General features: G+C 33.3%; 1 pseudogene; it reads left to right on the top strand.

Annotated features, from left to right (window-relative positions):
- Positions 1-9022: 9022 nt before the first annotated feature.
- Positions 9023-10288, top strand: LOC136043365 (actin-like; annotated as a pseudogene).
- The last annotated feature ends 308 nt before the right edge of the window (positions 10289-10596 follow it).

Here is a 10596-nt window from a genome sequence, read left to right as displayed (position 1 = left end):
AGGTCAATCATTAGAAAAATGTGGTATAGATCTTAATACTGATTGTTTTTCCCATGGACAATTGTTCGTTGCATGTTCGAGGGTCGGTAAACCTGACAATCTATTTATATGCAGCGACAATTGGACAGCGAAGAATGTTGTATATTCGCAAGTTTTACGCAGTTAATTTGTATTTTGGAACCAAATGAAGCGGTTAATTATCCATCTGAATTTTTAAATTCCATAGATCCTTCAGGGTTTCCACCACATGTGCTACAACTAAAAATAGGCGTACCAATAATACTTTTAAGAAATATCAACCCACCAAAACTTTGCAATGGCACGCGACTTGCCGTAAAAAAAACAATGGAAAACCTAATAGAGGCCACAATCTTGACAGGGCCTTATGAGGGTGAGGCTGTTCTTATTCCTCGCATTCCCATGATTCCAACGGATCTGCTTTTTCAATTTAAAAGATTGCAATTCCCAATTCGATTAGCATTTGCAACCACCATCAACAAAGGTCAAGGGCAATCACTAGAAAAATGCGGTATAGATCTTAATACAGATTGCTTTACCAATGTACAATTGTATGTTGCATCTTTGAGGGTCGGTAAACCTGACAATCTATTTATACGCACAGACAATGGGACAGCGAAGACTGTTGTATATTCACAAGTTTTACGTAGTTAATTTGTATTGTATCTATCTATCTATCTATCTATATAAAAACGAGTTGTGTGTATGCATGATTGTTTGTTTGTAAAAAGAGCGTTTGCATATGACGTCATTATTAGTACATACGGCTTTGTATATGGACAGACAATGGGAAAGCCAAGAATGTTGTATATTCGCAATTTGTACGTAGTTTGAAACACATATATAAATCTATCTATATTCACAGGTGGGACACAGGGACACAACTACAATGGCGCGTAACTAATATGGCGCGTAACGACTTACGCGCGTGGGGGGCTTGGGGGGGGCGCGAAGCGCCCCACCAACTAGGTGTTTAGGTGTTGGGGTGGCGCGAAGCGCCACCCCAACAGCTACTATATACAACATTCGAACATACAACATTCTTCGTTGTCCCATTGTCTGTGCATATAAATAGATTGTTAGGTTTACCGACTCTTGCACATGCAACATATAATTGTCCATGGGAAAAACAATCCGTATTCAGATCTATACCTCATTATTCAGTTGCATGCTCAAGAGTCTGCCCCTACCAAAGCGAAGTGCACCCACCAAGTGGGTGTTGGTGTGACGCGAGGTGCTATGCCAATAGCTAGTAATTTATATTATTCTGTTTTAGCATGTTCCTGTTTTATAGTTATTTGCATTTTTGTGTGTCTCTTGGTGTAATTCAAGTCAAGGGACAGTTAGTTTCTTATGTGGGGATACTGGACAAGGCAGTTCTAATAGTGAAAAAAAATCCATTTATAGCTTCTATGCAACAACCACCATTTTGACTAATAGTACCACTGCAACCGTAATAATTAATATAAAAATGACAAGAAAATTAAGTTAATCAGGCAGCTAACCAAGTCCAATATATGCCATGGTTTGTTCCTTACTAGGTTTCAGCCATCTCTACAACCCTGATACCAATCAAGCTTAAATGATCCCTATTAACTAAACTGTTCCTTTATATAGCATTCTAACCAGTTTCATTAGAGAATGTCATGATATAGTGTTTTTCTATTTGCGTCATATTTCCAAGAAACTATAGCCAGATTCAGTATGCATTAAAATAAAATTTAATGCTCTTTAAAAAAAATTGATTTTGTTTCAAATGTTGTATTATTACAAAAGCCCGTAGAGATGACAAATTCGTTACGTTAATAACATGAGCTACTACAGTGTTATAGAAAAATGTAGTTTTTCTTAAAATTCCGATTATGTTTCAACTTTTCTTTTTTACTATAAAAGGCAGTATATGTGGCAATTTCCTTTAAAATAGGCTCTCTACAATTTTCTTATGCCAATTTAGCTGCAGCAAAAAGAAATAAAGAACAAAAGAAGATGATATTTATGCAGAATGTCGTGTTTGTTGCCACTTTTCTTGATTTTCAAGCCAAGGAACGGCAATTTTCCTATAGGATTACAGGCAAGGTGGTTATAGTGTACTTTGTTTTTTGATCTGATTCTATTTTTAGGATTTATGGTATATTTCAGTTTTTACCTTGGGGTGTGATCGTCTCTCACTATGCTGCTAGCTACCACTGGTATTATAATTTTAAGGATTTTGGGTTATTATAGCTTTTAGCATTGGACGTGATTGGCTCTTAATGGGTTGCTAGCAACCGATGACTAGTGGCCAATGCTAAAACAATGCTAACAGCTATAGGAGATAAAAGTACTAACAACCATAGTACTAATTACAGGGCTAGCAACTATAGTACAAATATAACACATAAAATACCTAACATATAAAAATGCTAACAACTATAACACATCAAAATAAAACAACTATTTATATAAAGTAAGCTGCTAAAAACTATAATATAAAATATATTGTTACGAACCTGAGAAGCTTCGCCTTATTTTCAAAAAAAAGGAAACATTCTCTGAAAGTCATAGAATCTTAATAAAAATTGCGTCATCATAATTAGGGTATCAGAGAACGTTACTGTAGAGGTTTTAAGCTTCTTTTTATTATTTTTATTTAAGAATTAACGACGCTTCTTGACTACTAAGGTCCCTGCGTCGGCCCTGTAGTGCATTCCTGCAGCGTGATTCGATCTCTGGGTCCCGTATTACCAAGCTAAGGTCAAATCCACTGCGCCACCACAGGACGGTTTTAAGCTTCTATGTTGAAAAATGTGGAATTTTGTATTTTCCGCCAGAAAAAAGATCACAGATTCAGACAAAAAAAGAAGTAAGCTATTAGAACATCTTTGTCCGAAATTCCTGCATAGGAAACTAACAATTTCTTGGCTTGAACAAAAGAGAAAGTATGTCGGCCTGAAAAACAAGAAAAGCAAGGTTGGCTATCAGAACATGACAGCGGTATTCACATGTCAATGGAACTTACTACATATAGTCACTTTCGTTATTAGCAAGAATATTATGAATAAAATCAAATTAAAAAAAAATATTGAATTTTGACTGACTTTACTGCCAGATTCCCTGCGATTCGTCTTTATTCAAATCAGAAAAAGCGGAAGGCTTTTTGTAGTAATTAAAATTAAGTACTTGCGGGCATCAAGCAATGGCTGATTGCAGAAAAAGTCCGGATGAGAGACAAATCGGGGATAGGCTCTTCTTAGGATCTATAATAATGATTCCTTATTATCAAAATCAAATTAATCACTTCGAGCTAGAGTTTGTTCTTGACCATAAATCAACAGCCACCACAACCAAGATCTTCGCTAGGAAAATTATCATTTACTATTAGGTTTGTTGTACAGTCTTTCCAAAAGATAAGTATGTGTATCATCATACATACCTTGATTGATTTTAATATTTCAGTTACCACAAGCTAGAGATCGTTCATTATTGTAAAGACGTCGATAGGAACTAAGTAGTATGTGGGAATATGCAAATCTAAGTTTTACAGTTCAAAAAATTGTTTATTAAACTAAGGAAACTGACTAGATCCAGATCAAATTACATAGTCCCTGTTTATAAAGAGATATATCAATCCACTATGCATAAAACTACAACAAAGATACCCATTTATAACTGCATCGAAAATATCGGGAAGAAAAAACCTGCCGTCGATGCAGAATATTGTAGTTCAAGTCATCAGGTAGCCAACTAAGTCCATGTGGTGTTCTTTAATTTAAACTTCATTAATCATACTGTTTTATATGTCCTACATTGTCTGTTGGTTGGGATAGGTGGCTCTCACCCAGTTGGCTAGAATTTGATTCCCGGTATGGGAATCCTTTACTTACGATGATTTCTTAAGAAACACAATCACTATCTGTATAATGATTGCTTTTATTACTTCTGTTACTATAGGCTACAGTTTGCTCCTTAGCATAATTACTGAAACATCCTAAATATTTTTCAAGTTTATAATGTTTTGTAATTTTTTCATACCTTTTGCTTTGTCATTATTATTCTTTTTTCAGGAAAAACTAAACATGATAACATGATAACCTGAAAACTAAACATGATAAAAACATAACAAAAATAGATTTTTATAGTCAAAAGCTTTAAAACAGGAGGTTTTATGTAGTATAGGCAAGAGCTCTCTATAATAACGATCCCTTATGTAAAATTTTTCAATAGGTTTCATGTATATTTTATGGTCCGGTGAACCCGATCATATCCGATGATAATCCGATTTGTCCGATAACATAAGCTACTATAGTGCTATAGAGAAATGGTGTTTTCTGTAAAAATAGTTGTTTTTACAACTAAATATGTATTTACAGAAATTAGAGAAACAGATATTAATATTTCAGAATTATTTAATTTGAGCTTTATTACGAAAGATTTAAAATCTTGGATCCTTCCTGGTGATACCTATCTTCGTGGAAAAATAAAAATAAAACGAGATGATGGATTGAATATGAGTGCTGAAGATATGGCTACTTTGACAAATGGTGTGTTTAATTATTTAGAAATACTTAATATATCATTAATGGTAAATACATTGAATGAATTGATTATGTTGGTATAAATCTAAGCTGGTAAAAATCTAACAATTAAAACAAAGAAAACTGAATGATTTAAGCAGTCTATTAGAAAAATATAATAAAACAAAAGACATTTATATAGTTAGCATGTACTTACCATACAAAAATTACTTGAATTTTGACAAGACGTCAATCGTTCATTTATAGGTGTTACACACCAAATTGCGCTAAAAAGGAATAGAAATATCAATACGATTATATAAAAGGACTCCCAAAATTTTAAAGTGGATATAATGTATTTATCTTGGATTCTACTTAGACTAAATCGTATTTTGTTCATTAGAAATGAGTGCTTAAAGTAAATTACTTAAAAACTGTTCCTTTGAATTAAAATGAAACTTATAAGAGTCATAACGAAAATGACAAAGAATTGACATGGAGAGTAGTTTCTAGAAGATATATTACAGCCAAAATACTTATAGTATTACAAACAGTAAAAGATGATAATACTTCACGGAATAATATGGTATTTGATCATATGAATATAATTGAAGTGAGAATGAATGGATATAAAAATCCATAAGCAGATTTGAAATATTATTTCAGTAAGAATAATGAAGATTACTCTGATTCTTATAAAAAAAAATTACATTTAGGACACAAACATTGATAGATAAACGTTGATAGTAGAACTATTGTTAACTGTAATGATTTAAAAAGAGCATATCCATTATTTTGTTTTGATGTTTCAAAACATGAACTTAATGTTTATGAATCTCAATCAACTCCAGATACAGAAATTTAACTTTTGCTAGATGATAGGGCTAATAATCCATAAGATATTTACTGCATTGTATTTTCAGAAATAAAAGCAAATATGGATGTCATTGATCATATATTACCTGTTAATATATGATTTCCTGTTACCTGTTAAATTACCCATATATTACCTGTTAAATGATTTCTGATTCAGAAATTTGAAAATATGTATTAAGCAAGTCTAAAAGCTGCTCCAAGAGTTCAATGCGTACGAACTAAGTATAGAAATGAACTTGTTATTACTATTAATTTGAAAGGTGAACTGGTTTCATTTCTATGCACCAAGACGATTTGATTCAGCGGCAGCTTACCTTGAAAAGAAATATATTAAATTAGATAAAGTAATGATTTTAAAGGCTATTGAAAGATAAAATAAAGATAATAAAAATTATTTAGATATTACTTTTAACATAGTCTATCAAATTATCCTTTAACTATTAAATTTGAAAAATAGTATATAAAATATAGTAGTGTAAAATCTAAAATACTGAATATAAGTAAAATATTCATTAAATTCTTATTCCAAAAGACCTTTTCTTATGTTAAAAGTTATGAGGCAAATCGTTAAATTTTTGCAAATCTTCCTCTAAAATGGTAAAAATTCGATGAAAAAGGCGGTCAATAAAATTGATTTGATGATTTTTCAAGAATCAGCAATTACTAGGCTTCTAAGAAAAATAAATAAAATAAAAGAAAAAAAACTAAAACAAAGGATTAAGTCCCTTTACAATACAAACCTATCTAGAAAGAAAATTGACTATCAAGTCAATCTGACCAATTCTGAATTGTAGCAGTGCAGGTCAGTTGTGATACAACCATTGCTGAGACAAATATGACCTATATTTGCTTGACGAATGTATCAAACAGTTTGTGGTAACAAACTGGAATAAGGAGCGACCTGGCTCAATAGTAACGAAAACTCTCAAAAATGGAATTTTGATACCAATAGCTACATCAAAAGAATTGCATTTTGATACTGATTTTAAATATATAAGTTTCATCAAGTTTAGTTATACCTATCAAAAGTTAAGAGCCTGAGAAAATTGGCCTTATTTTAGATAATAGGGGGAAACAACACCTAAAAGTAATAGAATCTTAACGAAAATCAGACCATTAGATTCAGCGTATCAGAGAACCCTTGTGTAGAAGTTTCAAGCTCCTATCTACAGGAATATGGAGTTTTGTATTTTTTGCCAGAAGGCAGATCACGGATGCGTGTTTATTTGTTTGTTTGTTTTTTTTTTTCCCCAGGGGTGATCGTATCGACCCAGTGGTCCTAGAATGTTGCGAGAGGGCTTATTCTAACGGAAATTAATATTTCTAGTACCCTTTTTAAGCGACCAAAAAAATTGGAGGGCACCTATACCCCCTCCCACGATAATTATTGTCCAAAAGTCAACGGATCAGAATTCTGAGATAGCCATTTTATTCAACGTAGTCGAAAAACTTAATAACTATGTCGTTGGGAACCACTAACTCCCCCACAGTCCCCGTGGGAAGGGCTACAAATTACAAACTTTGACCAGTACTTACATATAGTTATGGTTATTGGGAAGTGTACTGACGTTTTCGGGGGGATTTATTGGTTGAGGGAAGGGTTGAGAAGAGGGGGATATGCTGAGGGAACTTTCCATCGAGGATTTTGTCATAGGGGAAGAAAATTTCCATGAAAGGAGTGCAGGATTTTCTAGCATTATTTAAAAACAAAACAATGAAAAAATAAATATGAAAAAGTTTTTCTACTGGAAGTAAGGAGCAGCATTAAACTTAGAACGAGCAGAAATTATTACGCATACGAGGGCCTCACCTCTTCCTAATACTTCGCTCTTTACGCAAAAGTGTTCTTAGTAATTTCAACTATTTATTCTACGGCTTTTGTGATTCATGGGTCATTCTTAATGAATTGGGACAAAAATTAAACTTTAGTGTATAGAGCAAGGTATTGACGAGGACTAGAGCCCCCTCATATATATAAAAAACATGAGAATACAAAAGTTCGCTATGTAAGATAATTTATAAGTTAGGTATATCTTTTATTAATGAAAACATTCGTAAAATATTAAAAGTTCTAGTTGCCTTTTTAAGTAACAAAAAGATTGGAGGGCAACTAGGCTTCCTCCCCCACTCCTTTTTTCTCAAAATAATTCGATCAAAATTATGAGAAAGCCCTTTAGCCAAAAAAATACACAAATTTCGTTTTAATAATTTCTCTGTGGAGAGCCAAAATCAAAACATGCATTGATTCAAAAACGTTCAGAAATTAAATTAAAAAAAAACAAGTTTTTTCAACTGAAAGTAAGGAGCGATATTAAAACTTAAAACGAACAGAAATTACTTCGTATATGAAAAGGGCTGCTTCATCATCAATGTCCCGCTCTTTACGCTAAAGTTATTTACTGTTTCAAAAAGTAGAGTTGAGAGAAAGAGTCAAACTTTAGCGTAAAGAGCGGGACGCTGATGAGGAAGCAGTTCCTTTCTGTACAAAATAATTTCTGTTCGTTTTAAGTTTTAATGTCCCTCATTACTTCCAGTTGAAATCACTTGTTTTTTATTTAATTCATAAATATTACGTCACCCACATGAATCTTCGAATGACGGCCATTGTCTCTGACTAGGCTACTGGTTACAGCTACATTCCAAATTGTTGACAATAAACAGTTATAATCAACTGTGTTTTTCCTACAGGGTTACTAGATACCACTGCAATATGGAATAGATTTCAGCTATGTCCGAAAATCCTTACATATCATTTATGTAATTTCTTTATTATGAAATATCAAAGAGTAAAATTGTTGCTATGACACCTTCAATATTTTTCCAGTTTATAGAGTTTTTGCTTTTTTAGCTGTTGGAATCATTCGTAACCTATTATTAATTCTATTTGTGCTTTACTGAATAAAACAAAAGAAAAATCAGATGACTGTAGATTGTAAGATTAAATGACATACACTGATAATTCCTCCATAAGTTTTTGACAATTTTTATTTATAAAAGTAAGAAAGATGAAAACATTTCAAAAGTATTGTGTTTTCCGAAAAGCGCAAATTGTGTTTTGGTCTAGAGAAGGCATGAGGACTATTAACCCTACTCATAGATATTTCATCTCATTTTGAGTCTGACTTGGCTATTTATTACGATTTCTGTTCGTTTTGAGTTTCATTTATTTATTAATAGTGATTTATGGTAGTTTTACACTTAGAAGATTGCTTGACTTTATTTCTGCTCATTCTTGGCTTAATGGAGCTCCATAATTGTTTGAAAAGCTTGTCTTGTGGGAAAAGTTTTTTAGATTAATGTCTATTCGTTTTACTGATAAAAATCAAAATAGGAATTTTTCCAGTATAAAAATTATGCTGACATAGTTATGTAAAATTCAGTAGTTTTTTTTTTTTTTGGGGGGGGGGCTTCAAAAATCTAATTTTTCATCTGAAACTAGATTAATTCCTGTAAATTTTAAATAAAGCAATTTCATTTAACTGCAAACTGAAAAACTATTGATGGTATCTGAGCAAGAATTGAAATTATTCAATTCAAGCCAGAGAGAGGCTGGAAAATTTCAAAATTAGTTTTGCTTTTTGTTAGGTTCTACCTACTCGACACGTGGATATTTTGATTACTAAAAAATACGAAACATGACAGAAGATATACCTGCAATAGTTATTGATAATGGATGAGGTATTTGTAAAGCAGGATTCTCAGGAGATGACGCCCCAAAATCTTTTTTCCTGCTGTGATTGGTCGCCCAAAACATACAGGAGTGATGATTAATTCAGGCAGCCAGGATACTTATGTAGGTGATGCTGCTCAAGAAAAAAAGGGAATTTTGAGACTTAAGTATCCTGTAGAGCACGGGATTGTCACAGATTGGGATGATATGGAAAAGATCTGGCATCATACCCTCTACAATGAACTTCGCGTTGCCCCAGAAGAGCACCCAGTTTTACTCACAGAAGCTCCTCTTAACCCAAAAGCCAATAGAGAAAAAATGACTCAAATTATGTTTGAGACTTTTAACACCCCTGCCATGTACGTTGCCATTCAAGCAGTCCTTTCTCTCTATGCATCTGGAAGAACCACTGGTATTGTTCTTGACTCTGGCGATGGTGTCTCACATACTGTACCCATCTACGAGGGTTATGCAATTCAACACGCAATTTCGAGATTGGATCTTGCTGGGCGAGAGTTGACCGATTACTTGATAAAAATTTTAACTGAGCGAGGATATTCCTTTACTACTACTGCTGAAAGAGAAATCGTTCGCGATATTAAAGAAAAACTTTGCTATGTTGCTTTAGACTTCGAAGAGGAGATAGCAACTGCCGCCAGCTCAGCATCTCTTGAACAGAATTATGTGCTGCCTGATGGCCAGATCATCACTATAGAATGAGAGATTCAGATGCCCAGAAGCGCTATTCCAACCATCTTTGCTAGGTATGGAGTCTTACGGGATTCACGAAACTACTTACAAGAGTATTATGAAATGCGACGTCAACATCAGAAAGGATCTCTATTCTAGTATTGTTTTATCTGGTGGTTCTACTATGTATCCTAGCATTGCTGACAGAATACAAAAGGAAATTACAGCCCTTGCACCGTCCACCATGAAGATCAAAGTTATTGCCCCGCCTGAGCGTAAATACTCTGTATGGATCGGTGGATCTATCTTAGCTTCCCTCTCCACATTCCAAGATATGTGGATTTCCAAACAGGAATACGATGAGTCTGGATAATCCATTGTTCACAGAAAATGCTTTTAAGTTGCTTATGTCAAATAATGAATATGTCAACATGTATGATCTTTATTACAAAAATTAATAATACCATGTAGGATCTAATACCATGTAGGGTGGCGCTTCGCACCGGGACACAAATGACGACCGGGACACAGGAAGTATAAATGACGACCAGGACATAAGTAAAAAAAACTAAAAAAACTAAAAAAAAATGTAAAAACTACAAAAAACTACAAAGAAAAAAAAACTAAAAACTAATAAAAAAACTAAAAAAGCTAAAAAACTAAAAAAACTAAAAAAGAAAAAAAAGAAAAAAGGAAAAAAAAATTTTCCCCCAACAGCTAGTAGATAGAAAGATAGATAGATACAATACAAATTAACTGCGTAAAATTTGCGAATATACAACATTCTTCGCTGTCCAATTGTCGGTGCATATAAATAGATTGTCAGGTTTACCGACTCTCGAGCATGCA

Source organism: Artemia franciscana, unplaced genomic scaffold (assembly GCF_032884065.1).
Source record: "Artemia franciscana unplaced genomic scaffold, ASM3288406v1 Scaffold_5017, whole genome shotgun sequence".
Taxonomy (NCBI): domain Eukaryota; kingdom Metazoa; phylum Arthropoda; class Branchiopoda; order Anostraca; family Artemiidae; genus Artemia; species Artemia franciscana.
This window is presented reverse-complemented; position numbering and strand designations above follow the sequence as displayed.